This window comes from Tiliqua scincoides, chromosome 1 (genome assembly GCF_035046505.1).
Source record: "Tiliqua scincoides isolate rTilSci1 chromosome 1, rTilSci1.hap2, whole genome shotgun sequence".
NCBI lineage: Eukaryota > Metazoa > Chordata > Lepidosauria > Squamata > Scincidae > Tiliqua > Tiliqua scincoides.
The window spans coordinates 140,527,337-140,543,760 of record NC_089821.1 but is presented as its reverse complement, the minus strand read 5'-3'; positions in this window follow the sequence as shown (position 1 = coordinate 140,543,760).

Sequence of the window (16,424 nt, the reverse complement as noted above, 5' to 3'; positions counted from 1 at the left end):
GGACTCCTGTATCTTTGATGGTTGTGTAGATGAGGCAATTTCAGCAAATTTACAACACAATCCTATGCAGGTCTACTCAGAAGTAAGCCCCACTGTGTTAAATTAGGCTTACTGCCAGAAAAGTATGCATAGGATTTCAGCTTAGGCTGCAATCCTATGCACACTTTCCTGGGAGTAATCCAAATTGAACACATTGGGAATTAATTCTGAGTGACATGCATAGGATTGTGCTTGCCACCTCTCACATCCTGCATGACAAGTTGCACAGAGTCACAGAAGTCTTGTAGCCCTTTGCGCCTAGTCACCTTAACTATGAGTTAGAACTGAAATTCTTGCCTTTATCACTGAAATTCTTTATCACTGAAATTCTTGCCTTTATTACCACACCCTGTGGTGTTCTTTTGCATATACTTTGGTGCTCCTGCAGAATAGGGATATATTTTGTTACCATCATTTTAAGAGTAGGCAAGCAGGACTTGAAGGGGGAAAGGATCTCTTCAATCAGGCACAAAAATAAGAGGCTTTGGAGAAACGAAAGCTACCAATAAAAGCCATCTTGTGGCAAATAAAGAAGGAAGGCTTAAAAACACCCTGCCTCAGAGTCATTGTTGAATGTGTGTCATGGTTCAGTATGAGAGGTGAAGGAAAGGCAGAGGGCCCAAAATCTTGCCAAGAGAAAGACCAGAGTAGTAACAATAACAGGTGTTTTCTTATGTTTAAGGGCGCAATCCTATCTTGTGCTGGAACAGGCAAGCCAAGAGGCTTGCACTATATCCAGTGCAGGATAGGTGCCCAAAATGGCTCAACCAGAGGTAAGGGGAAACTCTTCCCCTTACCTCCGGGTAAGCCACTGCAGCCCCTATGGGTCCTGAGGTGGCACAAGTCTGAGGAGAGCGCAAGTCAGCTCAGGAAACAGGGTTGGGATCTGGCATAACTGCCAGGTCCCAGCCCTGCCTCCTGCTTCCTGCCCCTGGGGCCGCCCACTGCCCGCCTTCCCCCCTCCCAGAATGCCTACTTCCCACCCACCCTGGAGTCTTGTGTTGGCCAAGCTCGGCTGACGTAAGGCTCAGTGCCTCTGTTGGCGCAGAGGCTTAAGTCAGCCTCCGCAGGCCGGAGCGTCTCCGCACTCCGGCCTAGCCGACTCACAAGGAGGCGCAAACATGTCTTACGGCACGTTTGCGACTCTCCTGGGCCAGCGCAAGGGACTTGTGCCAGTCCAAGGGCGCCTCAGGATTTCACCCTAAGTGAAATTATTCTTCTCAGTTTTGCTTCCCATTTAAAAAAAATAATCACAAATCATATGGACATGTTTTGTAGTTTATCTGCACAAATGTGTACACAAAATGGACTCGATACACACCTGGATAATGAGGCCTGTTCTTTGTCTGGCCATGGCTATCTTGATGAGGACTTCATAGCTCTGAGCCACGCTCAGAGGGGTATACTGTATGAATAGCAGGAAACCATCAGTATGTACTTATCACTAAATTTGCCATGTTTTTCATACATTATGCTCCCAAACTATTAACTACAAAAGCAGTATCTTCTTCACACTGTAGATGTGTTAGCTTTGTGTCAGAGTAAACATTTCCATGAAAGAATATATTTGTTTTAAAAGAAGAACTGCGTATCTATTGAAACACTGCAAGCACCATGTATATTTCCCTCTGAGGTGCAGATTTTACTGACAGAGCTGTAAATCAGATGTTTGTGCACATCTTTTCTCTGTACTTTTGTTCATAAAAATGAGCATCCCAACATCTCAGTCCTTAGAGCACTTCTGTGGATGTGTCACTGATGTCAACCAAACTTTCTAAAAGTATCCTTAGGATGGAAAGCTAATACTGACATATTAAAGCTTGTTTGTTTGGAAGACAGTTCCACTGCTTTCACATAAGTTTGCTTAGAATCACCATATTTGTATCAAACCGCAATGAACTGGTTTAGATGTTACCGTGTGATGGAATCAACTGTGGATCTTGGAAACAAGTGTTTGCCCTCTGTCCTTCCCTTACACATCTCACCACAGTGATCTGGGATAGCTCGTGTTTATTTGATCATGGGATCCTGAGAGACAGAACCTTCACGCAGGGCCAGGAAGATCTGATGTTCACTTATTTCCTTCTCCCTGCATTAAGGGAATCAGGGAGTGACAGCAAGGTAGTGTGTAAACATCATGAAGCTGCTTCTGGATCTCAAGGGCAAATTAGAGCCCAATCCCATTGCTGGGCAGCATCAGTGCTAGATGTCATAAAAACACTGTAAAGCGCTTTTTGATATCATGTGAGTAAGCAGCACCAGCACCCCAGGGTGCTGCATCCTGCCTGACAACCGCCAAGGCAGGTAAGTGCAGAGCTGGGTGGCAGAGGGGTGGAGGGAGGAAAGAACCCCATGGAAATGCTCCACATAAAGTGGAAACTTTATGTGACAATGCTTTATGTTTATGGAAATGGACTGCCAAGGGGTACACAGGTGAAAAATGTTGGAAACCACTGTTGTAGGGGAATTTTCATCCTTCGTTCAGGTCCTATCAGCAGAGGTACACAAAACAGTCAGAAAGAGGTTTCATGTTGGCATCCTTCAGTCTCGGAAGACTATGGTATCGCGCTCTGAATGGCGGTTCTGGAACAGAGTGTCCTCTCCAGTGCACGAAGCCTGGGTAAAGCAGATATGGAGGAGAGACATGCAGCAAATCCCCCCTCTCCACGTTGCTGAAATGGTCCAATGGAAAGGCAGAGGCCAATATGGTTGGTTCCAGCGGCGTCGCAGGAGTTGCCAGAACGTGACTGTGTTCAGCCATGAACTGCCTCAGGGACTCCGGCTCTGGATTTTGCCTCGAGGTTGAATCCTGAAGCCTTTTCCATAACTGGATGTAGCCACAAGGCAGTGGAGGTTTGGGATCAGAGTTTTCCTTCTCTCAGATGAGCTGCCTTCCCAGGCTGATGAGTCCCATCTACCCGGTGGCTGTTTAGTTGCCTCTTACAACAAGTACAGCCAAACTGAGGGCCTATTCTTATCCCCAGCCCCCAGGGGATGAAAGAGGTTTATGTTGATGCATTAGGTGAGATACACATACATCTGACCCCAGCCACACAACAATCTAGTCTTCATATAACACAACTAGGAATTATAAACTTACCCAGTTACATTCATGCATAACCTAATCATCAAATCAACATCCTCCACCACCACAACTCCACAGTTCACCAGCAAAGGGAAACTAGTTCACTTTGGCTGAGTCTAGCTCTGAATGTACTCGTATCAAAGATGTTTGATACATTTGGTAAGGTTGCCCTGCTCCCTTGCACCCCTGCTCTACCCAATTGGCTCTTTATGTTCTATATTGTGACTGGTTAGGATTCTCCTACATGAATTCCTATCTTTCTCTTTCCTTAAATGTCAAGGCCAGGACATGGAAAGCAAGAATGAAAGAGTCAGAAGTCAGGAACAAATCCAAGAACCAGGACCAAGAAGCTAGGGGTCAGGAGTAAAGTCCAGAGTTAAAGAAGGGAAACCAAGAGAGGGGAAGAAGAAGGGAAACCAAGAGAAGGCAAAATCTTGCAAAATCTGTCTCAAATGGGAAAAACAACAGCAGAGAAAATGCTTATGGCAGGCATCCTGAAAGCAAAATAGGGAAACACCCTTTATGTCCCCATCCCCGTCCCCCCCCGGTTGCATCATCACAGAAGATTCTGGCATCCAGGATGCTTTTTCACAGTCTATTAATGTGCTGTCAACACATCACAACTCCTCTGCATAGTGCTATTACATGAAACTGTTCTGGGAGAATTTACTGTAGCATGTGTCAGGCAGAGTGCTTCTGGCATACCGTTGGAACAGCAACATACCACATCAAGCATGTGGGAGTTTTAAAAAACAAAATTCATAGCAAAAGTCCATTTGAAACACTTCTATTTTGTGACTTTCAATATGGTAACATCTTGTAGAAATAAAGTCAAACGTTTCTAGTTGGCAAGTTCAGGGAGTGAGAATTTTTACACAAGTGACTTTGTGTACACTCATGTGAGAGCACCTGAATCTCCCCATTTTGCCACCCCTGCGCTTGCTTGCATGCATGTCCCCATGAATGGGAGGGAGGGCAAGTAGGCAGACCATCAAGCAAATGGGCAGGGAGCCAACAAGTACCAATGGCTAGGGAGAGAGAAAAGTGGCATCTCCACCCTACATAAGAACATAAGAACAGCCCCACTGGATCAGGCCATAGGCCCATCTAGTCCAGCTTCCTGTATCTCACCAAATGCCCACCAAATGCCCCAGGGAGCACACCAGATAACAAGAGACCTCATCCTGGTGCCCTCCCTTGCATCTGGCCTTCTGACATAACCCATTTCTAAAATCAGGAGGTTGCGCATACACATCATGGCTTGTACCCCATAATGGATTTTTCCTCCAGAAACTTGTCCAATCCCTATTTAAAGGTGTCCAGGCCAGACGCCATCACCACATCCTGTGGCAAGGAGTTCCACCTCTCTTTACTTATTAGAGGTCCATGTGCAGCCTCTCTTCCTCCTCTGTGCTGCTTCTGTTTGAAATGAACAGGAGCAGTGCATGCTGGGACCAGGTGCTGCTCCTGCTCATTTCAAATGGAAGCCACACAGAGGGGAGAGAGAGGCGCTGCTGCTTTACCCCGATGAGTAAAGTGGGTAAGCAGACACCCCTCTGTGGCTGGGGAGAAGAGAGGTGCCCCCACCCCTTTTCCTTCTACTTACCAGAGCTTCCCAGCTTCCCTGTTCATTTCATACAGAAGCGTTGTGGTGGAGGGATCAAGGCTGCACATGGAGCTCCAGGAATGAGTTAGCCTGGACTGCTCCCTGCCTACTTGGTGCTTTGTGAAAACCACATGGGTGGCAAAAAGTGATTTGGAGCCAGGGCAGCTTTCCCCCCCCCCTTCTCCCTCAAGCAGCACTAGAAGAAAAAGGGAGCTGCCATTGCCGCAATCAATCCTCTTTCAGCTTGCTCTCAGTTGGAGAGCAAGAGAGAGCCCCCGAGCCCCCAGTGGAGCAACAGGCTAGAGATGGGATGGTGGAGAGATAGCAGATGAGCCCTCAATCTGCCACCCTTCTAAGGATTGGTCAGGATTGTAAGCACCAGATGAGTGCTTAAGGTAAGCACCAGGGGTTCAGGTCACTTACTTCATGGGGCCCCATAAGTCCCACAGAACTGTGTGGCAATTATTTCTGTGGTCATTCTATGTGTTTATATTACCTGTGTGAAAATCCTGTGGACTCCCAGGCTTGGCACATGTTTTCTTCTGCCCAGTATCATAACGTCCGATCCACTGCCTTCCTTGTTCATCTTGCCCTTTGACACCACAGATGAACATGTATTGCTTCTGCTCAGGAGGTATCACTGCTATTGCAGCCCTGGGTATCCAGTGCGATAGGTTGGATATGCACATGTGTATGCTCAATCTTTTTAGATTGTGAGCCCTTTTGGGACAGGGAGCCATTAGTTATTTGATGTTTCTCTGTAAACCGCTTTGTGAACTTTTTGTTGAAAAGCAGTATATAAATACTATTCATCACCATCACAATCATCTTTTATTCATAGATTCATGTTAGGCATGGCTAGTCCTCTAGAAAATAACATCCAACATCCAAATAACGTTCACCTCCAACATATGCATGGGTTCAAAATCTCATGCTTTATATACCCATCTAGTTATTCTTAGAGCCCAATCCTATTCATATCCCCTCCCCCTGCTGATGCAGCCACACAGAAAAGTAGCCAGCAGGGGAGGGATTGGGAGGCTTCAGAGAAGGAAGGCGACTTAAATTCCCTTACTCTTCATAGGACTCCCGCTCCACAATGGGTCTCCTCAGACCTGAGCCAGCTCTGAGGAGAAGAAAGGGGCAGGTAGGCTTCCAAAAGGTAGTATAGGATCTAGTGAGTGCCATCACTCCCTGGATCCACCCTCTTCTGAAATCTTCCCACCCATGTTGCTCCCCCTTCCCTGCCCTGTTCCACCCCCTTCTCACCTCCGCCACAGCCCTACCCGCTTTGGTGACTGCAGACAAGTCTGGTGATGGACAAGGGAGTGCTGCACCAGTGCTCCCAAAATGACTGACAGCAGAGCACTCCATGTGTTGTCAGAAGCCATTTTGTGCCAGCAGAAGTGTCTTCCACTATCCCAATGAGTTATGGTTGGCAGCTCAATCGTGTATAGACTGGGTTGTCCAAGTTCTTATGCAACAGGTATATTACATAACAGGGCACAATATTCTCCAGCAAAGAGACAAGGTACCTGCCAAGTGCATGGTTAACATATTATGGGATAATCCAAACACAGTTTCTAAGCATATTTAAATAAATTTTAAGCACTGGATTGCTTTCAGTAGCCACAACCCAAAGAGAAATTCTTCTAAGAAAGCTTTATCATGTTATTGTGCAATCCCATTCATTTCAAGGAAGCTTGCACAGAACTTCCTAGCAAAATGTGGTCCTTGTTTGTAAGAAATAGTTGAGTGTTTCTATCTCATGATGTGCTTCTCAATAAGCTCATGATGTTATACAGTTTTTCCCTCTATGCCAGGGGTGTCCAAACTTTTTGGCAGGAGGGCCACATCATCTCTCTGACACTGTGTCAGGGGTGGGGAAGAGAAAAGAATTAATTTACATTTGAAATTTGAATAAATTTACATAAATGAATATATTAGAGATGGAACTTATATGAATGAATGAAAGTCTTGCAATAGCTCAAGGTCTATAAAAGGCCTTGCACAAAGCAAGGCCGGCCTTTCCTTTGCTGCTGCATCACAATGTGAAACTGCAAGCAGTGGAGGGAGCCCTTGGCTCGCAGCTCATGCGAGAGGTCGAATAGTCACCCTCATGCTGAATGCAGTTGTGTAGGGCCACCATGGGCTCCAGCAAGTTTCCAGAGACTGGGGGCTCCTTGCGGGCCAGATTTGGAGTCCTTGGGGGCCCAAGTGGCCCCCAGGCCGGGGTTTGGGCATCCCTGCTCTGTGCAAATTGTGCTGTTTGAGCAACCATTGTTCTTTTGTTTCAGTATCACAAATTATATATTATTTGAAAGAATTATATGAAAACATTTTATGGAGTAAAAATCTGGCTGTGAATAAGGAGCAATGCTTTTATCTTTTCAATGCTTACGGCTGCCCTTTATTAAAGTGTTGTGTTTTTTTTAATCAGCAGACCTGATGAATGCACAGATATTTATTTATATATTTATTAGATTTGTATTCCGCCTTTCTCCCTGAAGGGCACCTAAGGCAACTAACAATCAAAATTAAAATACAAAACAAAGTAAAATACAAATAAACATTAAGAATAAAAAACAATTTAAAACAATTAAAACAAGATAAACTACATATCAGTCAGCAGATAAAAACATGCAGTAAAAGACATAATTTATCAAAGTAGCCCTTATAAGGCCTTGAAGGCTTTCCTAAATAAAAAAGTCTTCAGGCCTCGCCGGAACGTTAATAACGAGGAAGTTGTCCTCAATTCAAAGGGGAGGTAATTCAATAATGCAGGTATTTGTATTGGCAACCTTCAGTCTCGAAAGACTATGGTATCGCGCTCTGAAAGGTGGTTCTGGCACAGCGTCTAGTGTGGCTGAAAAGGCCAATCCGGGAGTGACAATCCCTTCCACACCGGGAGCAAGTGCAGTCTGTCCCTGGTGTGTCTCCCTGGCTATGGGCCTTCCTTCTTTGCCTCTTAGCCTCAGACTGTTGGCAAAGTGTCTCTTCAAACTGGGAAAGGCCATGCTGCACAGCCTGCCTCCAAGCGGGCCGCTCAGAGGCCAGGGTTTCCCACTTGTTGAGGTCCATCCCTAAGGCCTTCAGATCCCTCTTGCAGATGTCCTTGTATCGCAACTGTGGTCTACCTGTAGGGCGCTTTCCTTGCACGAGTTCTCCATAGAGGAGATCCTTTGGGATCCGGCCATCATCCATTCTCACGACATGACCAAGCCAACGCAGGCGTCTCTGTTTCAGCAGTGAATACATGCTAGGGATTCCAGCACGTTCCAGGACTGTGTTGTTTGGAACTTTGTCCTGCCAGGTGATGCCGAGGATGCGTCGGAGGCAGCGCATGTGGAAAGCGCTCAGTTTCCTCTCCTGTTGTGGGCGAAGAGTCCATGACTCGCTGCAGTACAGAAGTGTACTCAGGACGCAAGCTCTGTAGACCTGGATCTTGGTATGTTCCGTCAGCTTCTTGTTGGACCAGACTCTCTTTGTGAGTCTGGAAAACGTGGTAGCTGCTTTACCGATGCGCCTGTTTAGCTCGGCATCGAGAGAATGAGTGTCGGAGATCGTTGAGCCAAGGTACACAAAGTCATGGACAACCTCCAGTTCATGCTCAGAGATTGTAATGCAGGGAGGTGAGTCCACATCCTGAACCATGACCTGTGTTTTCTTCAGGCTGATTGTCAGTCCAAAATCTTGGCAGGCCTTGCTAAAACGATCCATGAGCTGCTGGAGATCTTTGGCAGAGTGGGTAGTGACAGCTGCATCGTCGGCAAAGAGGAAGTCACGCAGACATTTCAGCTGGACTTTGGATTTTGCTCTCAGTCTGGAGAGGTTGAAGAGCTTTCCGTCTGATCTGGTCCGGAGATAGATGCCTTCTGTTGCAGTTCCAAAGGCCTGCTTCAGCAGGACAGCGAAGAAAATCCCAAACAAGGTTGGTGCAAGAACACAGCCCTGCTTCACTCCGCTTCGGATGTCAAAAGGGTCTGATGTGGAGCCATCGAAGACAACAGTGCCCTTCATGTCCTTGTGGAAGGATCTGATGATGCTGAGGAGCCTGGGTGGACATCCAATCTTGGGGAGAATCTTGAAGAGGCCGTCTCTGCTGACCAGGTCGAAAGCCTTTGTGAGATCTATGAAGGCTATAAAGAGTGGCTGTCGTTGTTCCCTGCATTTCATAATGCAGGTACCACCACCGAAAAGGCCCTGTTTCTACCCACCATCTCCTTCACCACTTTCAGTGATGGCACAACCAACAGGGCCCCTTCTGATGACCTCAGAGAACGGGCCAGACTATACAGAAGAAGGCAGTCTCTCAAATATGCTGGTCCCAAGCCGTTTAGGGCTTTAAAGGTCAAAACCAGCAGCTTGAATTCAGCCCGGAAACGAATCGGCAGCCAGTGCAGCTGCTGGAGCAGTGATGTGACAGAGTCAAACCCCCAACCCCTAGCAACTACACAAGCCACCGCATTCTGTACTAGCTGTAGCTTCTGGAACATCTCCAGGGGCAGCCCCATGTAGAGTGCATTACAATAATCTAATGTTTATGTCACCATGGCATAGATCACTGTGGCCAGATCTGACCAAGACAGGTACGGCCGCAGCTGGTGCACCAGCTGAAGCTGGGCAAAGGTGCTCCTGGCCACAGCCGACACCTGGACATCCAGGAGGAGCTGCAAGTCCAGGAGAACCCCCAAGCTGCGAACCTGCTCTTTCAGGGGGAGTGCAACCCCATTCAGAGCAGGGCGATAGTCCAGCACCCATATCGTGGATTTCTGCACCAGGAGGACCTCTGTCTTGTCCAGATTTAATTTCAGCTTGTTTGCCCTCATCCAGATCCCAACTGCCTCCAGGCAACACTCCAGGACAGAGACAGCCACCCTGGAGTCTGGTGGAAAGGAGAGATAGAGCTGAATGTCATCAGCATATTGGTGGCACCCAAATACCCAGATGACCTCTCCCAGCAGATTCATGTAGATATTAAACAACATGGGGGACAATATAGAACATTGTGGCATCCCACACCTCAAGGGCCAGGGTGCTGAACAGGAGTATCCCAGGACCACCATCTGGGATCTGTTGGCCAAGAAGGACCAGAACCACTGCAAAACAGTGCCCCAAATCCCCACCTCAGCCAACTGTCCCAGAAGGTCACCATGGTCGATGTTGTTGGAAGCCACTGAGTGGTCTTAAAGGACTACTAAAGCACTTCCTCCACCCAGCCCTCGGCAAAGGTCATCCACCAAGGTGACCAAGGCTGTCTCCGTCCCAAAGCCAGGCCTGAAACCAGATTGAAAGGGATCTAGATAATCCGCTTCATCCATGATCCTCTGGAGCTGCCACCACCTGCTTGATCACTTTGCCCAGAAATGGGAGGTTCGAGACTGGCCGATAATTATCCAATATAGAGGGGTCCAGAGAGGGCTTTTTCAGGAGGAGGCGAACCACTGCTTGCTTTAATGCCAGAGGCAACACCCCCTCCCTCAAAGATGAATTTACTACCCTCTCTATCCACTGGGCCAGTCCCTCCCGGGCAGATCTAACCAGCCATCCTGGTTATATAGTGTAGTGTCATTATAGTAAGTCTAACGGCTGATCAAGAAGGTTCTTGATCAAGAAAACAGGCTTCAAACATGGTTTTAGAATTAAAATGAGGCATCAAACCCACATGCTTTGAATATTGCCTTGTTAATTTAAGATAATCTGCACAAACTATTAGGGCAGAGGTCTCCAAACTCCGGCCCAGGGGCCACATTCAGCCTGCCACAAGATTTTATGCGGCCCACAGCAACAAAATATTTTTTTCTCCAAGTACATGGTCAGAAAGTTAAAATGTGTAGTTCTGTCCACCGCACTCCTTTCCATATGGCCAGAGTGGTGTCACCCTGGGTAACCCGCATTTTCAGACACATAGGCTATATGCTTTAAGACTCGCAAACCATAATTATTTAATTTCACCCCTGCCAATAAAACAAATTAGGTTTGCATATGTTGACTTTTCAACAACACCAGAAAGCAATTGTGACAAGGAAATAGTGTCATTTTTGCACATGCATAAACAAATCATAACAACCTGGGTCTCCACAACAGATCAGGCAAAGACAGTGTGCCCTATATAACGCAGATTTTTGGGGGGCCTGCGAATATGTGGCATGATGTGGCCCTCATACTGAAAAGTCTGGAGACTCCTGTATTAGGCAAAAAAATAACACAATAAGGTAGAGAGAAATAAGAAATCAGATGGAACAAAAATTGCAAACCAAGATGCAGACGTATGATGTGAAGACCCAAATTCCTTTGGCACAACATTAAATCTATTGAAATGGCTTTAATTTTTGTATTAATATTGGAGTGAAGCACTTTCAGGTTTCTGTCTTCTGTCCTGAATCATTTTGGAAGATGCAATAGGAAAGAGGGAGAGCTATACCTAATATATCACTGAGGATTGCCTGGCTCCTGTGAGAGTATGCAATGGTTCCCACTGGAACAGGAATAGCAGACACGTAACGTTCTTTTTTGCTATCATGCATAGCAAGAAAAACATAGGTTGCTTAGGTTGCTACGGGGAACTAGGAAATTGACCCATCTTGTGTAGCTCAGGAGGTGTCTAAATATGGATGACGACAGCTAAATTTAGGGCCTGGTGCCTGAAAATCAAATCAGGCTCAATACAGTTAAGCAACACAAACAGTTCTGGAATGACATGTGCTGGATAGAAGAAGCAATTGCTGAGAGAACTGTTAAATGTTCCAATAAAGTGCAAGAGCATATGGGTCTCTGTTGGCTTCATGGGTTGCTGACTTGGCCTGCAAGGAACTTTCTGGCAGCCACTGAACTGCTTAATAATTTGCATTTGGGGAGCTAGGTAGAAATCTGGGGATCTTAAAGAGTTTCATTTTTCAAACACGCTTCTCCACCATTTGCTCAGTTATCTGAAAGCCAAGTTCCCACACCCAGGTCCCGTCCCATCCCCCTGCCATCCAAATGACAAATCTCTATGAAGCCCAGAAGCATCCTGAACTTAATAAACATGGTAATGATATCAAAAGCAGCAATGTTAAAAGCAATAGAACTGCTTGCCCTTGCCCTTGAATGTGTTTAAAACAATTGTAAACATGTCAGCGAGCATGGATACCGTCTCCATAGCAGCATGGCAACAGTTAAGGGCTTGTTCCAAACATATCCAAAAGGCAACTAAAAATAGTTTGACTGTGTAAAATAAATAAATAAATAAATTTAGATGGGAAGACACCAAGAAGACAAGCCTGCTTGCCTACCTTAACCTCACTAAACACATACACACATACTAAAAGATTTGGGGTAATGGTCATAATTTCTGTTGGAATGGCCGCACACAGAATTTGACAATTAACAAGCTGACAGCCCAATCCTAAGCATGTCTTCTCAGGAGTAAGTCCCATTATAGTCAATGGAGCTTACTCCCAGGTAAGCATGGATAGGATTGCAGCCTGAGTGTTTTTGTTTTGTAATCTGCATAAAAGGCAATGCAACATACTCCTTTCATAAGTGATGAATGTCTGTGGATTCACTTTGTACAAGTAGGGGCATTATAAATTGTAGTCTTCATCAACATTATTCCAAAATAGAGAGCTATCCATACTATGGTATAAATAGAGGTGTTTGAAAACGGTGTTATTTATTTTACTCAGAAGTAAGCCCATTGTGTTCAGTAAGACTTAGGCTGTAATCCTATCTTACGCACAGGAAACAAACACTTCAATGGCAAGCACTCAGTTACTTTTCTGTTTGAGTACTAAGCAACCTGTACTTCATTCCCTTAACTGACAACCATATAAGCTAGGAATGGAGGGCTATAGCAGTTTTACAGGTGTTGAAAAAGAAGAACTAAATGTAAGCTAAATGCTAAATTGCACTGTAGGAAAATGCACCCAAGAGCTCCTCATGCCTAGAGCAGCAGATTTATATTAATCAGTGGACCATCTTTCTGTGCAACACCTTTCAAAAATAAAGTGTGGTGTCTTACACAGCTGATTTTGCAGAGTACATCTTTTTCATGCATGAGGTTGCAGCCGAAGTCCATAGCATCTTCAGTTAAAAAGAATTTCAGATGGCAGAAGAGGTTACTGCCTGAGGCCTTAGAAAGCTGGCATCAGTTAAGCACAATACTGGGCTAAGTGGACCAGTAGTCAGGCTCAGCATAAGTCAGCTCCATACCACATCTGCATGCATGCATGCATCCATACAATGGACCATTCCTGCCACTTAACCTAAGCCTCCCCAGCTCTCAGAAGACCTTTTAAGAAGGTCTTTACAGAAGACCTGTAAATGGGCCTTAAGAACAAAACAAAGTTAAAACCAAAAAAGCAGTGGGGGGGGGTTGCAACTACGGCCCTGCCAGGAAGCACCCCAGGGCATTTGCCCCCTCTAACCCTCTTCACATATGCCAGTGCACTTAGGGCCCTCTCAGATGACAAAAAACATTCTGGTGTTTTCTTCACCTAGTATGTTGATTCAGCAGCCACAATATATAGTGTGTGATACAGTGGTGTGTGTGTGTGATACAATTCAGAGCACGATACCATAGTCTTTCGAGACTGAAGGTTGCCAATACAGATACAGTGGACCCTCCATATCTATGGGGGTTTGGTTCTAGGACCCGATGTGGCTACCAAATCCACAAATGCTCAAGTCCATAGATGTCAAGCTGACAAAATAGTGTAAATTTGTAGGAATAGTGGGAATTTGTGTAATTTGAGCAAATTGTGTACATTGCCAAAACTTGCAAATGGCCTAAATTTGTGAACACTGCAGAGAGCTGTGAAAGGGCAGGAGGCTACAGCAGGATATATGAAATTTTTTAAAATGCATTTTCAATCTGCAGTTGGTTAAATCCATGGATGCAGACCCCATGGATACGGCAGGCCCACTGCACTTTTCTACAGTTTTCATGGTAATTGCTTCCATCTGAGCACTAGCCTGGTCACAACTGGCAATTTTTATTTATTGTGTTAATCTTTCCCAAATCAAAAGTCACAATGTAAACAGCAAATTTGGTAATCATTGCAACAATTATGGGGGGAAAGGCTAGATATAATTAAATAAGTAACATTTAACATGTGCCTGAATTGAAAATGCTATTGCCTCTTTCAGACAATTCACACAGGCTGTAGTATCAGCTCTCCGCTTTGCTGATTTGTGCGGGTGGATCCAAGAGCATCCTGTATCTTTGACTAAACGGGAAAAAATGTTCCCACTCTATGGCTGTGATTTCAGTTGATGTTAAATATCCAGGATTACATCAGCTCATGTAAACCTTTGACCATGACTGTGACGCATGACATGCCAAAAGGAAATAGACCCTCAGAGTTTTGAACAGCTGCTTCCCTTTTCCTTTCAGGAAACTAGCCATAATTCTAAGCTTATACATATTATACACTGAAGGAATACAACTTTTAAAGAAACCCAATCACAGACTTTATGATTGACATATGGCTGGATAGGCAGGAAAATAAGAAACCAAATTGCCCACAGACAAGGACGAGATGGGAATCAGAATCCCAGAAGTCAGAATACTCTGGGAATATCAGGAATATTCCTATTTAGCTAACACAGGTCTGAATCGACCCACCTGTGCCCCAGAACAGTGGTTCTCACACATTTAGCACTGGGACCCACTTTTTAGAATGAGAATCTGTTAGGACCCACCAGAAATGTTGTCATGACTGGAAGTGACATAATCAAGCAGGAACATTTTTAATAATTCTAGGCTGCAATCCTACCCCCAGGAGTAAGTCCCATTAACTATTATTGTTAAAAGCATATACAGAGTAGCCTACTAGAAGTACAGGTCTGTAACATTTCCCCAAATGCAGTCACATACCATGGTAGCATCAAGTCTAATATATTAAAAATGAAATATTCAAATGAATGGGGACCCACCTGAAATTGGCTCATGACCCACCTAGTGGGTCCTGACCCACAATTTAAGAAATACTGCCCCAGAAGCTTACCCCCTAAGGCAACAATAGTTTTATTATCTCTTCTCTTTATTATCTCTCTTTATTATCTTCTCTTTATTATCTCTTCTCTTATCCAGAAGAGACCCCACAATGGCTCCTTCACTGTAGGATGCAGTGGTAGCCATTTTGGTGCTGCTGCATCAGCAAGGAATTAGAAAGGATAGGATTGGGCTGTCCCTAGCATCTTCAGTTAAAAAGAATTTCAGATGGCAGAAGAGGTTACTGCCTGAGGCCTTAGAAAGCTGGCATCGGTTAAGCACAATACTGGGCTAAGTGGACCAGTAGTCAGGCTCAGCATAAGTCAGCTCCATACCACATCTACATGCATGCATGCATCCATACAATGGACCATTCCTGCCACTTAACCTAAGCCTCCCCAGCTCTCAGAAGGCCTTTTAAGAAGGTCTTTACAGAAGACATATCTATGATATGATAGATAAATGATAAATGATATTAAGAGGCTAATGTAGAAGAGGAATTGGATTAGGAAATATGTAATGATTTATTAGTTATAGTGAGGTATGATATCTTGCACCCTCTAATACTGTGTTTATGTAATGTATGTATTGTATTATGTGTTATGTTATGTGTGTTTGTTATTTTTGTTTCTGGAAAAATAAAAAAAAAATGGAGGTTGTGTCAACCTACCAGCCTCCTCAGGAGGCCTCCAGGTTGTGACCAGAAGCCATTTCTGGTTTGTGTCAGCAACTTCTGGCCATGTTCAAAACATGTCCTGAGGTGCAGGGAGGCCAAATACAATCTCCTTGTGCCTCAGAACACCTCCTGGACGTGACCGGAAGTTTCCAACATGAACTGGAAATGGCTTCTGGTCACATCCGGGAGGTGCTCTGAAGTGCAGGTTTGGCATCCTCAGATGCTTAAATATGCAATGCTAAGCCCATGGATAAGGAGTGCCCACTATATTCGTCCACATTTCTCCCTTCCTTACAGCCCAATCACTTGGCACTGAGCCTCAACGCTGCATGGAGGATTGGCTGGTTCTCCAGCAGTAAGTCATTTTGGGGTTGAGGGAAGAAGGGGAGTGGATAGAACCAGGCAGGAAAGTCCAGAAGGCCTGACACAGAATCTCTCAAAATAGCTGGCACATACTTGAGAAGCCCCATTGCAGAGCTTGGGACTTTCCTCAGGGGAAGAGAATGACTGCTCCTGTTATATAGTGGGTCCATACAAAATAAGGAAGGCATAGCAATAACAGCTCAATACATTTATTCCATCTTCAGAACAGGACCCGGCAATGAATCTGACACAAGGCAAACACCCCTGGCTTTTATAGCCTTTAGCTCCACCCAGACTCCCCATGATTGGTGCAATTGAAACATTAACTAGAGAGCCAATCGGATAGTAGGATTTTGATCCCTCACCTGATTGGCCAGCCATAAATCTGGGCCAATCAGTTATGCAGGATTCTGATCCTGCATAACTTGCATACATAACAGTTCCCTTCCCCTAAGGACACTCCCAGTGCCTTCCTTGCATCCACTGGATACGGCAGGGGTGCTCAAACTTTCAACTTTAGGGATGCTGGACCTTTAACAAGTGTATAGAAGAGAGAATTTCAGCAGGTGCAACTTGTCATCCCACAGATGACAAGCTGCACCTGCTGAAATTATCGCTCCTACACAATTTTAAAGGTCTAGCATCCCTAAAGTTGAAAGTTTGAGCACCCCTGGGATAC